Source organism: Coregonus lavaretus (assembly GCF_964263955.1).
Source record: "Coregonus lavaretus genome assembly, contig: HAP1_SCAFFOLD_2459, whole genome shotgun sequence".
Classification (NCBI taxonomy): Eukaryota; Metazoa; Chordata; class Actinopteri; order Salmoniformes; family Salmonidae; genus Coregonus; species Coregonus lavaretus.
This window is the reverse complement of record NW_028158644.1, coordinates 2,501-18,634: the sequence shown is the minus strand read 5'-3', so window position 1 is coordinate 18,634 and position 16,134 is coordinate 2,501. Positions and strand designations below refer to the sequence as shown.

Sequence of the window (16,134 nt, the reverse complement as noted above, 5' to 3'; positions counted from 1 at the left end):
ACAGACCAATATGTACTGTGCTAGCCAGGTAAACATCTATTCCTCATGAAAATCATGAACCCTTTTAGTGAAGTTTTGATTAGAACACAGAACTCCTGGAATGCTCCTGGAATGCTCCTGGAATGCTCCTGAAGACCTCCCCCCTCTCCCCATGCTCTTACCTGAGTGTGACTGCTTTCATAATAAGGCACTGTCTATTCCTGTTTGCCTCATGTTTGTGTGCAGTGTGTGTATGTGTGTGTGTATGCAGTGTGTATGTGTGTGTGTATGTGTGTGTATGCAGTGTGTGTATGTGTGTGTGTATGCAGTGTGTGTATGTGTGTGTGTAATGTGTGTGTATGTGTGTGTTCATATTCCAGTGTTGCGTGTCTAGGTCCTGAGAAAAGGAAGGCATATGGTCAGAATGGCCTCAACTATTGAGGCTAATGTTTCTCCCTGGACTGTAATGCACAAGTCTCTCTGAAAGGCGTCAGGATGCTGCTACAGTAATCTGTTATGTGGTTCCAGAGATTTCTATTACAATTTTTTATACACAGACTTGTACTCTCTGATCTCTACCCTGTCTCTCTGTTCTCTACCCTGTCTCTCTGTTCTCTACCCTGTCTCTCTGTTCTCTACCCTGTCTCTCTGTTTTCTACCCTGTCTCTCTGTTCTCTACCCTGTCTCTCTGTTCTCTACCCTGTCTCTCTGTTCTCTACCCTGTCTCTCTGTTCTCTACCCTGTCTCTCTGTTCTCTACCCTGTCTCTCTGTTCTCTACCCTGTCTCTCTGTTCTCTACCCTGTCTCTCTGATCTCTACCCTGTCTCTCTGTTCTCTACCCTGTCTCTCTGTTCTCTACCCTGTCTCTCTGTTCTCTACCCTGTCTCTCTGTTCTCTACCCTGTCTCTCTGTTCTCTACCCTGTCTCTCTGTTTCTTTACCCTGTCTCTCTGTTCTCTACCCTGTCTCTCTGTTCTCTACCCTGTCTCTCTGTTCTCTACCCTGTCTCTCTGTTCTCTACCCTGTCTCTCTGTTCTCTACCCTGTCTCTCTGTTCTCTACCCTGTCTCTCTGTTCTCTACCCTGTCTCTCTGTTCTCTACCCTGTCTCTCTGTTCTCTACCCTGTCTCTCTGTTCTCTACCCTGTCTCTCTGTTCTCTAACCTGTCTCTCTGTTCTCTACCCTGTCTCTCTGTTCTCTACCCTGTCTCTCTGTTCTCTACCCTGTCTCTCTGTTCTCTACCCTGTCTCTCTGTTCTCTACCCTGTCTCTCTGTTCTCTACCCTGTCTCTCTGTTCTCTACCCTGTCTCTCTGATCTCTACCCTGTCTCTCTGTTCTCTACCCTGTCTCTCTGTTCTCTACCCTGTCTCTCTGTTCTCTACCCTGTCTCTCTGTTCTCTACCCTGTCTCTCTGTTCTCTACCCTGTCTCTCTGTTTCTTTACCCTGTCTCTCTGTTCTCTACCCTGTCTCTCTGTTCTCTACCCTGTCTCTCTGTTCTCTACCCTGTCTCTCTGTTCTCTACCCTGTCTCTCTGTTCTCTACCCTGTCTCTCTGTTCTCTACCCTGTCTCTCTGTTCTCTACCCTGTCTCTCTGTTCTCTAACCTGTCTCTCTGTTCTCTACCCTGTCTCTCTGTTCTCTACCCTGTCTCTCTGTTCTCTACCCTGTCTCTCTGTTCTCTACCCTGTCTCTCTGTTCTCTACCCTGTCTCTCTGTTCTCTCTGTTCTCTAACCTGTCTCTCTGATCTCTACCATGTCTCTCTGTTCTCTACCCTGTCTCTCTGTTCTCTACCCTGTCTCTCTGTTCTCTCTGTTCTCTACCCTGTCTCTCTGTTCTCTACCCTGTCTCTCTGTTCTCTACCCTGTCTCTCTTTTCTCTACCCTGTCTCTCTGTTCTCTACCCTGTCTCTCTGATATCTACCATGTCTCTCTGTTCTCTACCCTGTCTCTCTGTTCTCTACCCTGTCTCTCTGTTCTCTACCCTGTCTCTCTGTTCTCTACCCTGTCTCTCTGTTCTCTACCCTGTCTCTCTGTTCTCTACCCTGTCTCTCTGATCTCTACCCTGTCTCTCTGTTCTCTACCCTGTCTCTCTGTTCTCTACCCTGTCTCTCTGTTCTCTACCCTGTCTCTCTGTTCTCTACCCTGTCTCTCTGTTCTCTACCCTGTCTCTCTGTTCTCTAAGCTGTCTCTCTGTTCTCTAACCTGTCTCTCTGTTCTCTCTCTTCTCTACCCAGTCTCTCTGTTCTCTCTCTCTATCTCTCCACATCATGCGTGACCATCCCCCAGGGGTGGAAGTGTCCAGGGTCCAGTAGGAACGTTCCTATCCAATGCAGGACCCGTGAGTACCAGTGTAGTCCATCTCCCTTCATAGTCCCAAGCCCAGTCCAGCTGTAGAGCTGGCGGAGGGGACCAAAGGCCCAGTGGGCTAGGTGGTGCTGGTCCACAGCAGCGTAGCACGAGGCTAAGACACCGTCCACCACCAGTGAGCCGTGGCCTGTCAGGGGGGCGAAGGCCCCGGTGTCCACCTGGATATGGACCCAGGCGACTGGGGAGAGGTGGGCCTGTGGTCCCTTGTCTCCCCCTGCTCCACCTGCAGTCAGCACACACTGCCCTGGCCGTACGTCGCTGGCGTACATAGTCCGCATGACAGCCCCGTTGAACGATTCCCCCACTGAACAGTTCCTCTCGGTCACAAACACAAGATGAGCCGCGGTGAGGGTCAGGTTTGCTCCCGTCTCTGTTCCCAACACGTAGAACTGTTTCCTCGCTGCAGGCTCGTGGTCCAGAAAGGTGAGGAACTCACTGTAGACGAGCTCTCCTGCGCTCCCCCTGCCGTCAGCCCCTGGGGAGGCCAGGACCCGGTCACCTGGCCGGAGGTACTGCACCGCCCTGCTGCTCCCGTCCTCCAGGGTGACCAGAGAACGACCCGGGAAACAACCCCCGGTCTTAGCTGCTACGGAGTGCTCTGAGAGAGGGGAAGGAGTGTGGGGGGGGGAGAGAGAGAGAAGAGATAGGGTCTTATTGAGGGCTCTGTTAAGAACTGTAGACTTTGGAACACAATAGCTGATATGAAGGTGGATGACGTAAAGAGGTTCTCTCAGTAGGTCAGTGGTCTGGTCTATGATACCTAGTTCAAATCCCACGTTTCAAAGGCCCAACACATACATTCCATGATAGTTTTGTGTTCAGCGTTTAAGGAAACACCAAGACCTTTCGATTGAGGTCAACATTACAGCTTTTGAAGACTTGAAGGTTCTCTGTCGATACACACGCGCGCACGCACTGTTGCACACAAGCGAGTACACATGCACCCACCCACACCCACCCACACACACCCACACCCACACCCACCCACCCACACCCACCCACTCACACCCACACACACTCTTCATTTAAACACATACTCCTCACAAACAACCTTCCACTGAAACATTGGCAGCCAGAGACGGGCTGTGTGTTTGTGTGATGGTAAACATTTAAAAAGCCATTCCTCACACTTACCTATCTCTCCTTTTCAACTCAACTTTGCTCAACATTCAGGGGAAATGCATTAGCAGCTAACGAGTGACCCAATGACTAAACTCCACTTCCACTGGAATTAATTAGAAGTCCCAGTGTGAGACAGGTAAAGGCGTCATTCCAAATGGCACCCTATTCCCTACACAGAGCAGGGTCTAAAGTAGTGCACTATGTAGGGATGAAGGGATAGGATACTATTTGGGATGAAGCCTAAGGCACTGGAATGGCAGTCTCAACTCTCCAGTGGGACCAAATACAAATATTTGTGAAGGGTAAGTACCAAAGCCAAGTGATAAGACTGATGAGATTAGAGATCTGAGAAAGGTGACCAGGGAGACCAGGGAGAACAGGGAGAACAGGGAGACCTAGGGAGACCAGGGAGACCAGGGAGACCTAGGGAGACTAGGGAGACCAGGGGGACCAGGGAGACCTAGGGAGACCAGGGAGACCTAGGGAGACCAGGGAGAACAGGGAGACCAGGGAGACCAGGGAAACCTAGGGAGACCAGGGAGAACAGGGGGACCAGGGAGACCAGGGAGACCTAGGGAGACCAGGGAGACCAGGGGAGACCAGGGGAGACCAGGGAGACCAGGGAGAACAGGGGGACCAGGGAGAACAGGGGGACCAGGGAGAACAGGGGGACCAGGGAGAACAGGGAGAACAGGGGCACCAGGGAGACCAGGGAGACCAGGGAGAACAGGGGGACCAGGGAGACCAGGGGGACCAGGGAGAACAGGGAGACCAGGGGAGACCAGGGGAGACCAGGGGGACCAGGGAGACCAGGGGGACCAGGGAGACCAGGGAGAACAGGGGGACCAGGGGAGACCAGGGAGACCAGGGGGACCAGGGGAGACCAGGGGGACCAGGGAGACCAGGGAGAACAGGGGGACCAGGGAGAACAGGGGGACCAGGGAGACCAGGGAGAACAGGGGGACCAGGGAGACCAGGGAGAACAGGGGGGCCATGGAGACCAGGGAGAACAGGGAGAACAGGGGCACCAGGGAGACCAGGGAGAACAGGGGGACCAGGGAGACCAGGGGGACCAGGGAGACCAGGGAGACCAGGGGAGACCAGGGAGAACAGGGAGAACAGGGAGAACAGGGGGACCAGGGGGACCAGGGAGACCAGGGGGACCAGGGAGACCAGGGGGACCAGGGAGACCAGGGAGACCAGGGGAGACCAGGGAGAACAGGGGGACCAGGGAGAACAGGGAGAACAGGGAGAACAGGGGGACCAGGGGAGACCAGGGAGAACAGGGGGACCAGGGAGAACAGGGAGAACAGGGAGAACAGGGAGACCAGGGAGAACAGGGAGACCAGGGAGACCAGGGGGACAAGGGGGACTGAGAGAAAACACGACAGGGAAACAAAAGGAGAATGTTAATCAGTTAACTGTCACTGACTCTTAGGGTGGGGCCTCTCCCTCCACTAACATATCCCTAAACTGCTACAGACAACTACTCCAGTTCAAACTTAAGAGCTTTTGTGAAAACAAGACAATCCACACAGACAACACAATACTTAGAGAGTAGTGTACACGTCTCAATCACCACAATCATCATCTCAGAGAAAATCCTGATTTGGGTGTATCATCTGTGATCCTCTACAGATCATCTACAGACTACGCTGACAGCTGTTCTAAAGTTGAGCGCCGCGTGTGACAAGATGCCTCCGTCCCTCCCGCTATCTGGGAAACTTTGGAGCAATTTTTTTGTTGTCTGAGTGAGGGGAATGCTTTAATTTGAGAGGAGTCTGAAGATGAGACTTTGTTCTGAAAGATGAGACGTTGAGGATAATAAATACTGCTTTGATGTCGTACGAGCAAACCACACACTCATGAGTCCAAATGTGCACTTCACATTTCCATATTTGAAAACTCATGTGATTTACAGTATCAATGTTTATGATCACTAGGTTTGATCCGCAGTTACAAGGATGACGTGTTATACAACGGGTGGGTCTAATTCTGAATGCTGATTGGTTAAAACCGCATTCCAGCCGGTGTCTATTCCACAAGTTGCCACCGGCTAAATCTATGACGTTAAAATGCCTATTTACTCTGTTCCCTCTGACTGCGCAATCCACTGTCTCATCAGCCCAGCCAGGCAATTTATAAACTTGATCTCCACTATAGAAAGCATCTAGACATTCTCTCACATTTCTTTTAGACTAACATTTAGTTTTCAACAGCGGAGATTTGTATACACCTTGCTGTCTGTCTCTCCGACATTTGCAACATTGTTTCATTATTCTAATTCGATCTCCAGCTGTCCCATAGTAATGAACGTGTCGGGAGTCGGGACGAGACAGACAAGATGGCAGCGTTTCTCAGTCAGTCGAAATCATGAATCAGCTGGCATAATTTTTATGGATAAACAGTGAGGGAAAAAAGTATTTGATCCCCTGCTGATTTTATACGTTTTCCCACTGACAAAGACATGATCAGTCTATAATTTTAATGGTAGGTTTATTTGAACAGTGAGAGACAGAATAACAACAAAAAAATCCAGAAAAAAACGCATGTCAAAAATGTTATTAATTGATTTGCATTTTAATGAGGGAAATAAGTAGTTGACCCCTCTGCAAAACATGACTTAGTACTTGGTGGCAAAACCCTTGTTGGCAATCACAGAGGTCAGATGTTTCTTGTAGTTGGCCACCAGGTTTGCACACATCTCAGGAGGGATTTTGTCCCACTCCTCTTCGCAGATCTTCTCCAAGTCATTAAGGTTTCGAGGCTGACGTTTGGCAACTCGAACCTTCAGCTCCCTCCACAGATTTTCTATGGGATTAAGGTCTGGAGACTGGCTAGGCCACTCCAGGACCTTAATGTGCTTCTTCTTGAGCCACTCCTTTGTTGCCTTGGCCATGTGTTTTGGGTCATTGTCATGCTGGAATACCCATCCACGACCCATTTTCAATGCCCTGGCTGAGGGAAGGAGGTTCTCACCCAATATTTGACAGTACATGGCCCCGTCCATCGTCCCTTTGATGCGGTGAATTTGTCCTGTCCCCTTAGCAGAAAAACACCCCCAAAGCATAATGTTTCCACCTCCATGTTTGACGGTGGGGATGGTGTTCTTAGGGTCATAGGCAGCATTCCTCTTTCTCCAAATACGTTGAGTTGATGCAAAAGAGCTCCATTTTGGTCTCATCTGACCACAACATTTTCACCCAGTTCTCCTCTGAATCATTCAGATGTTCATTGGCAAACTTCAGTGGGGCCTGTATATGTGCTTTCAGTCCTTCACGGCGTAGTGTGTTACCAATTGTTTTCTTGGTGACTACGGTCCCAGCTGCCTTGAGATCATTGACAAGATCCTCCCGTGTAGTTCTGGGCTGATTCCTCACCATTCTCATGATCATTGCAACTCCACGAGGTGAGATCTTGCATGGAGCCCCAGGCCGAGGGAGATTGACAGTTATTTTGGGTTTCTCCATTTGCAAATAATCGCACCAACTGTTGTCCCCTTCTCACCAAGCTGCTTGGCGATGGTCTTGTAGCCCATTCCAGCCTTGTGTAGGTCTACAATCTTGTCCCTGACATCCCTGGAGAGCTCTTTGGTCTTGGCCATGGTGGAGAGTTTGGAATCTGATTGATTGATTGCTTCTGTGGGCAGGTGTCTTTTATACAGGTAACAAGCTGAGATTGGGAGCACTCCCTTTAAGAGTGTGCTCCTAGTCTCAGCTCGTTACCTGTATAAAAGACACGTGGGAGCCAGAAATCTTTCTGATTGAGAGGTGGTCAAATACTTATTTCCCTCATTAAAATGCAAATCAATTTATAACATTTTTGACATGTGTTTTTCTGGATTCTGGATTTTTTTGTTGTTATTCTGTCTATCACTGTTCAAATAAACCTACCATTAAAATTATAGACTGATCATGTCTTTGTCAGTGGGCAAACGTACAAAATCAGCAGGGGATCAAATACTTTTTTCCCTCACTGTATACAAAAAAACGTTAATTGAAAAAAGGTCAAACGAAACACAGCTAATTTGCAGTCTTTCCAGCTTCAGGTTGAAGTGATTGTGTTAGCTGTGTTGTTGGCTAGCTCCTCTGAACAACAGTGTCCTGACGAGTGAGCTCATTTTCTATGACAGGCGAAATCGCGCCTCATTAGCTCATTGTTATGGATGTCCAAATAAATGTCACTAGAAAACAGCTTAAACAAATGCAAATGCGGGCTACTTTGCTGTTATTCTGGCTGCACTTTTTGATGTGACTGTAAATTAGCCATAGTTGGCTAGCTAGCAAGCAAGGGATAAGAACGTTGCCAGCCAGTATGGCAATGGAACATTGGGTCGACTGGGTCGCGTCCATAGATACAGAACAAAAAGACTGAACGACTGGGCCGCGTCTCTAGCAACCCTAGATTTGTGTCGGGACTATATCTTGTGTAAGGATGAAATAGTATTAATTAATTAATCAAAATAAACGTTTTTTAATGAAAATATGTCAATCATTATTTGAATATGTTGGTAACCCGTTGTATAAAAGTGATAATTCCCTCGAAGCCGGTGTTTGGAGGATATATTGGCACGGTTTGGACTTGGATATATTGGTACACCCGTACCAATATATCCAACAAACACCGGTTCTCGGGCATTATCACTTAATTATATGTTATATTACATTTACATTTACGTCATTTAGCAGACGCTCTTATCCAGAGCGACTTACACATTGGTGCATTCACCTTATGATAGCCAGTGGGATAACCACTTTACAATATGTTTATTATTATTTATTTATTTTTTTTATTTTTTTTATTTTTTTTGGGGGGGGGGTAAGGGGGGATTACTTTTATACTATTCCAGGTATTCCTTAAAGAGGTAGGGTTTCAAGTGTCTCCGGAAGGTGGTGAGTGACTCCGCTGTCCTGGCGTCGTGAGGGAGCTTGTTCCACCATTGGGGTGCCAGAGCAGCGAATAGCTTTGACTGGGCTGAGCGGGAACTGTGCTTCGGTGTTATACCCTGGGTTGTCCTGAACAGAATGAGCCTATGTTTGATCCACAGTTACAAGATGACATGTGTTATACCCTGGGTTGTCCTGAGCAGAATGTTTGTCGTATTTTTGAAGAAAACTAGTCTCGGAACACACACTTAAATGCACTCATGACTCCATTCTATGTGCATCAAAATTACGAACTGTTTGTCTGAAGCGCCTTTTGAAAGCCTAACACGGTAAGATTTGTACCGTGTCCAATTTATAAATCGCTCTGGATGAGAGCGTCTGCTAAATGACTTCAATGTAAATGTAAATGTAAGATCGTATTTGATCAAAACTTAGCTGGCCGTGTTGGAAATAGTAGAATAAGCTTTCAAATGATGCCCCCCTGCCCCAGATCGCGATTTATAATGGAATGTTTTTGGATTGCGTAAACAACAGTAATTGTGGGATGGTGGGGACGCAGGGCTGTGTTCCAAACAAAAAATACAAGTTATGTTACTGAATATATCCAGAGTATTTTCAGATTTCGTTATCAACAAATGCTGTGAAAAGTACAGTAAATGTAAAATGCACATCAAATCAACAGTGTAATGTTTGGATTCAGTCTTGTGTCAGGTGAACCGTTGTCCTCACCTTGGGTCTGATAATTTCCCAGTAATCTCCAAACTGTTCTCTTTTAATTGCTACCATGGTCATGCATTTGCTTTTTATAGTTATTCTGTTAGAAACATTTACATTGGGTCCTATCCATACAGGCCAATTTCCACCAGTGTAAGGAGTTAAAAGGTTCTTCTGCTGTGCCCACTAAATTTTTTCTAGGCACAGAATCAGAACCGGGAACGAAAGTGATCTATACTGTTCCGGAACAGAACCATTATTTTAAAAGCATGGGAACCGGTTAATAACATTCTGGGAATTTATTTCCAGTCCCACAAAAATAAAAAACGCAAGCTGGAAATCTGTGCCAGTGTGTGTTTGTAGGCCCCTCCCCCTCCCCTTCTAAAGCTACCTACTGACGTTACAAGCGTGATTCAGAAAATTAGAGAAGAATGGATTCACTTTTTCATTATTAGTTAAGGATACTACAGCTATCATGTTAAACATTGGATTTATTAACTACAAAAAGGTAAGACATGTTTTTATTTTAATTCTGGTGCCGCTCTGCACACACAAGCTTGTTAGCTCTGGTCCAATGTTAAACCAGGAAGTTCAAAGATATTCAAAGTTCCTTCATAGAAGACGCTCCTCTGTAGGCATACAGTGCCTTTAGAAAGTATTCATACCCCTTGACTTACTCCACCTTTTGTTGTGTTACAGCCTGAATTCAAAATGGATTAAATAGATTGTTTTTCTCACCCATCTACACACAATATCCCATACTGACAAAGTGAAAGAAAACATGTTTAGAAATGTTAGCAAATGTATTGAAAATGAAATACAGAAATATCTCATTTACATAAGTATTTACAACCCTGAGTCAATACTTTGTATCAGCACCTTTGGCAGCAATTACAGCTGTGAGTCTTTCTGGGTAAGTCTCTAAGAACTTTCCACATCTGAGTTGTGCAATATTTGCCCATTAGTCTTTTCAAAATTCTTCAAGCTCTGTCCAATTGGTTGTCTATCATTGATAGAAAACTACTTTCAGGCCATAGATTTTCAAGTTGATTTAAGTCAAAACTGTAACTCTGCCAACTCCAGTGTAGATTTGGCCTTGTGTTTTAAGCTATTGTCCTGCTGAAAGGTGAATTCATCTACCAGTGTCTGGTGGAAAGCAGACTGAACCAGGTTTTCCTCTAGGATTTTGCCTGTGCTTAGCTCCATTCCGTTTATTTTTTTGTCCTGAAAAACTCCCCTAGTCCTTAACGATTACAAGCAATACCCGTAACATGATGCAGCCACCACTATGTTTGAAAATATTGAGAGTGGTACTCAGTAATGTGTTGTATTGGATTTGCCTCAAACATAACACTTTGTATTCAGGACAAAAAGTGAATTGCTTTGCCAAATGTTTTGCAATATTACTTTGCCTTGTTGCAAACAGGAAGCATGTTTTGGAATCTTTTTTATGCTCTACTTCTTTCTTTTCACTCTGTCATTTAGGTTAGTATTGTGGAGTAACTACAATGTTGTTGATCCATCCTCAGTTTTCTCCTATCAAAGCCATTCAACTCTGTAACTGTTTTAAACTCACCATTGGCCTAATGGTGAAATCCCTGAGCGGTTTCCTTCCTCTCTGGCAACTGAGTTAGGAAGGACGCCTGCATCTTTGTAGTGACTGAGCGTATTGATACACCATCTAAAGTGTAATTAATAACTTCACCTAGCTCAAAGGGATATTGATTGTCTGCTTTTATTTTATTTTACCCATCTACCAATGGGTGCCCTTCTTTGAGAGGCATTGGAAAACCTTCCATGTCTTTATGGTTGAATCTGTGTTTGAAATTCAGTGCTCGACTGAGGGACTATACAAATAATTGTATGTGTGGGGTACAGAGATGTTAAACACTATTACTGCGCACAGAGTGAGTCCATGCAACTTATTATGTGACTTGTTAAGCACATTTTTATTCCTGAACGTATTTAGGCTTTCCATAACAAAGGGGTTGAATTTGAATACTTAATTAATTTGTAAAATTAGCTATAATCATAACTCCACTTTGACATTATGGGGTATTGTGTGTAGGCCAGTGACAAAAACCATCTACATTTAATCCATTTTAAATTCAGGCTGTAACACAACAAAATGTGGGAAAAAGTCAAGGAGTGTGAATACTTTCTGAAGGCACTGTAATTCTGTGGACCATATAATGCATTTCATAAGATGCCCAGTGCTTCAAGCCAAGCCTCCTCCTCCACCCTCTCTCGCTCTCTCCTCACCCGCAACATTTCAGTCGCATCTTGCGCCCTACACTTGTCTGTCCAACGCATATGAAGAACTATAGCCCATTCCATAGCAAGCTGCTCTATCCACGCTGATTGGTGAAGTAATATCATGTCCAGCTAAATGTTAAAAAGGTTTCAGAAAGGAACAATGTAAACCGTTACTTTTTTTTGGGGTTCAGAACAGTTTAGAACTTTATTTTGCCGGTTCGGAACTAAAAAGAATTATGGGTCTGTTCAGAAAGAAACGATTTGAAAATAATTTCAGTTATTCTAAAGAAGGTTCTACATGGAACCCAAAAGGCTTCTCCTATGAGGACGGCAGAATAACTCTTCTGGAACCCCTTCTTTCTAAGAGCGTACTGTGAAACCCTAGTACCCCAGACCCCGGGTCAAGGTCCAAATCCTACCTAACCCCTTCCCCTAATTGATTGCCTGCAGACTCCTGTCCTCCCCTGATAGGCTATAATGGTGGTGATTGCTCTACAGCCTCTCAACCAATCAACCAAGGGTTACAACATGACCACTTCGTTTAGCCTGCATAATTCTAGTCTCTCCCCAACAGACAGAAACCATCTCTGAACGAGCCAGCACGGTCTGAGACTTCAATCACATGTACTGCATGTTGCCACACAAGGTGTCTCACTTATATGATGCAGGGCTGCTTTCTCTCTCTGTGTGTGTGTGTGTGTGTGTGTGTGTGTGTGTGTGTGTGTGTGTGTTTGTAATCCCATCGCCCTACCTGATTTGACACTGCAGTGCACGTGGGCCTTGGACTCGTAATAGACCCAGTCGAAGCCAGCCTCCACGGCCAGGCGAGCCAGCATGGCGTATTTGTTCCTGTCCCGGTCTGAGGTGGTGATGTCCACCGCCCGTCCCTCATAATGGAGGGAGTCCTCTGAGTGGTGTCCGTCCTCGTCCCAGCCCTCTGTCACTCTCAGCTTCACCCCAGGCCACATGTTCATCACAGAGATGGCCAGGGAGTTCAGCTTGTCTTTACAACGCTGGGGGAGAGAGAGGAGAGAGAGGGATGACTACCAACGCTGGGGGAGAGAAAGGAGAGAGAGGGATGACTAACAACGCTGGGGGAGAGAGAGGAGAGAGAGGGATGACTACCAACGCTGGGGGAGAGAGAGGAGAGAGAGGGATGACTACCAACGCTGGGGGAGAGAGAGGAGAGAGAGGGATGACTACCAACGCTGGGGGAGAGAGAGGAGAGAGAGGGATGACTAACAACACTGGGGGAGAGAGAGGAGAGAGAGGGATGACTACCAATGCTGGGGGAGAGAGAGGAGAGAGAGGGATGACTAACAACGCTGGGGGAGAGAGAGGAGAGAGAGGGATGACTAACAACGCTGGGGGAGAGAGAGGAGAGAGAGGGATGACTAACAACGCTGGGGGAGAGAAAGGAGAGAGAGGGATGACTAACAACGCTGGGGGAGAGAAAGGAGAGAGAGGGATGACTACCATAATAGGATATTAGAGTAAGAGGCAATGGTAGTAATGGAACCACAGTAGAACAAGAAAATAGATACAAACTGATAACAAACAGACATGATGGTTATGACAGAGAAAAACACAAATACAAACTGATAACAAACAGACATGATGGTTATGACAGAGAAAAACACAGATACAAACTGATAACATAGAAATAGACATTTACACAGAACAAAAACATGTAGGTGAAGCATTGGACTAGGTCTATATGCATACATATGAACTAAATACAACATAAAAGACTTGAGAAAACACTACATAGAAGAGGAAGAACAAATTACATTATATAAATAAAACATTATATATAATCAAATATATACCGTAAATGTAATAAAACGATTAATGAAAATCTCACAGGGAAACAACTAAATACAAAGACTATATATCATAAACACATAAAGGCTGCTGAGCTTTACGCTACACCCTCAATAACATCTGCTAAATATGTGTATGTGACCAATACAATTTAATTTGATTTGAGCTGTTGTCACAAGTGGTCAAAGTGCCATAGACATGTAGACTACAGACATGTATTCTCTTTACACATTATTTGCTATGCTCCTGTATGTTTGCCTCCCAATAAAATAGAGATAAGTATTGACATGTTATGTCTTGTGTTTCTCGATGGTCTTGTTTTTAGACGAGATCAGAGAGGTTTCGATGAACAAGTCTGCAAATAAACCGCGAGCTTTTCAAACATATAATCCATGCATCATTTCACTGTCCACTCAACATGTATAACAAGAGCCTTTGAAAATAGTTCTATCATTTAGAGATATTATACATATTAGACATGTTTGAGAAGGGTTATATAGCAACGTTTGAAATAGATTTGGATATATTATGATCGATAAAATTCAACCAGTTATCAATTCATTAAATTCGTTCCCTTTTGTTTTGCTGATATCCACGTGCATGCGTAGCCTAATTTATCTCTAAAACAGGAGACAAGTTAGCACAAGCTAAACATCTAAAAGGAGGTTAGTTACAGTGTTGCAATATAACCCACAGAATGACGTGTAGACTAGCCTCATTTTCAACTGTCAACAGAAATCCGTTGAACCAAAACACAGATGAAAGCGCTGAAAATCAATAAAGTTTGAAGTAACGGTTTAAACATTTAACAAAGTGCAAACAGACGCTCTCAAAACTACAGCTGTCAAAGTGGGATAAAAACATCAGATGACGTTTTAAAACCCCATGCCTGCTTCTCACCTGGGTCATAAGTCGATCCGCGGCCGTATTCTCCTCATCTTTAAATATGATATCAGTGTTATAGTTGGGTATAAGCTCTTTGAAGCGGTCTGAATTTCTCGTTATTTTCCCTTCGTGTCTGCCACTGGCGCCCAGTGTTTTCTCCGCAACGTTTGGACTGAACTGCTTATAAGCGAGGGGTGTGAGCTTCTTCGGCGGACGTCTCTTGCCATATCCCCTCCCCGGCCCACATCCCTCGGGTTACAGGTGCGAGAAGCAGGGCGCACCCGATGAAGAGGCCCACAAGCACGGAGAGACGCATCCCAACCAGACCGGCCGGGCCGGGCACTCCGATGCGGAGTGGTAAGGTGGCACCGGGTCGCCGTGGTGTCTCAAGCTACCCCCTCCCCCTGGATGCTTCTTGTTCCCCCACGGGGTAAGGGATGGGGGGTAGGGGCCAGAATCTTTAATATTGTATCGGACTAATCCACGCCATCATCCGTGCGCACAGCAACTGTCCGTAAAAGCCAAAAAATACATTAACTTAGCCGAATGCGTTTTATGGAAAGACAGCGGGGTAAAGGTTCAATGTCTCTGTCGTCCGCGTCCGGTGTTGTCCAAAAGCTGCGAATAACTGTAACTTCTTTCTTCTCGTCGGGACTCAACAGATATGGGCATGGAGTTGTAAAGTCAGTTTATTTAAACAAAAGGTTCAAAGTCGATCTTCTTTAGTGAGCAGTGGTCGCAGATTGTCTTCTTGATGCTGTGGTTTGCCACTGAAGAGCTGTCAATGTCCAACGAGGAGGAACACTGATGGTTCTGGGGTTTCTCCTTCTTGTCTGTTTGTCCCCGGACTCCAAAGGTTTCTTCTCAATGGGGCATGCTTCCGCTTTGCCTTTCCAATTGAATTGGGAATTTGAGGGAAACCGAGCGATCAGTTGCCACTCGAGACCGCACCCTGCCAGTCCTGCACTTCTATCGTCTCTGCCACTCCGCCCATCGGGTCACTGTAGTGCCACTGCCCCGTCCTCTACACCCATGGCACCACCACAGGTTCTGCCCCCCCCCCCCCCCCCCCCCCTAGCCTGCCACCTCAGAATGCCCGTCAGGCGCTAAAACTTGCATCGCTCTGACTCTGTGACTGCTCTGCTGCAGCGAAAATGGACAAATTACGGTATGGAGGAGTTAGTAGTTACAGTGTGCGCACGCTGACATCTTCTGCCCCAAATAGCACCCTTCTGCCCCAAATAGCACCCATGCCTATGTAGCGCACTACAATGTAAGGGATAGATAGTGCCTCGAGCCTCTAACTTCTCCTGAAATCTCTTTATCAGCTCCTGTCTATGTTGACACTGCATGACAATGCATACAGCCTTGGGCTGTACCGTGTTGCACTGTAAGCATGACAATGATGGCCAGGACAACTAATTGCATGGGCGATTATTAAGCTAGTCAAGGTAGTCTACTCGCCTACTCATTTTCTATAAATTCAGAAAATACGTGTTATAATGTAGCCTAGATATTCTGTATGCTTGAATGTGTAACATGACTTGGGTTAACAGACACTGACATGACTTGGGTTAACAGACACTGACGTAACTTGGGTTAACAGACAGAGACATGACTTGGGTTAACAGACACTGACATGACTTGGGTTAACAGACACTGACATGACTTGGGTTAACAGACAATGACATGACTTGGGTTAACTGACACTGACATGACTTGGGTTAACAGACAATGACATGACTTGGGTTAACTGACACTGACATGACTTGGGTTAACAGACAATGACATGACTTGGGTTAACAGACACTGACATTACTTGGGTTAACAGACAATGACATGACTTGGGTTAACTGACACTGACATGACTTGGGTTAACAACACTGACATGACTTGGGTTAACAGACAATGACATGACTTGGGTTAACAGACACTGACATGACTTGGGTTAACAGACACTGACATTACTTAGGTTAACAGACACTGACATGACTTGGGTTAACAGACACTGACATGACTTGGGTTAACAGACACTGACATAACTTGGGTTAACATACATTGCCATGAGTGGACAAAACATGAAGACCACATGCCCTTTCCATG

General features: G+C 45.9%; 1 pseudogene across 1 annotated transcript; it reads right to left on the bottom strand.

Annotated features, from left to right (window-relative positions):
• Window positions 1–2,216: 2,216 nt before the first annotated feature.
• On the bottom strand, window positions 2,217–14,389 carry LOC311123722 (indian hedgehog B protein-like; annotated as a pseudogene). The gene is made up of 3 exons: window positions 14,047–14,389; window positions 12,074–12,335; window positions 2,217–2,942 (listed from the first exon to the last, which is right to left on the bottom strand). The product of its transcript is annotated as an indian hedgehog B protein-like (transcript).
• Between the last annotated feature and the right edge of the window lie 1,745 nt (window positions 14,390–16,134).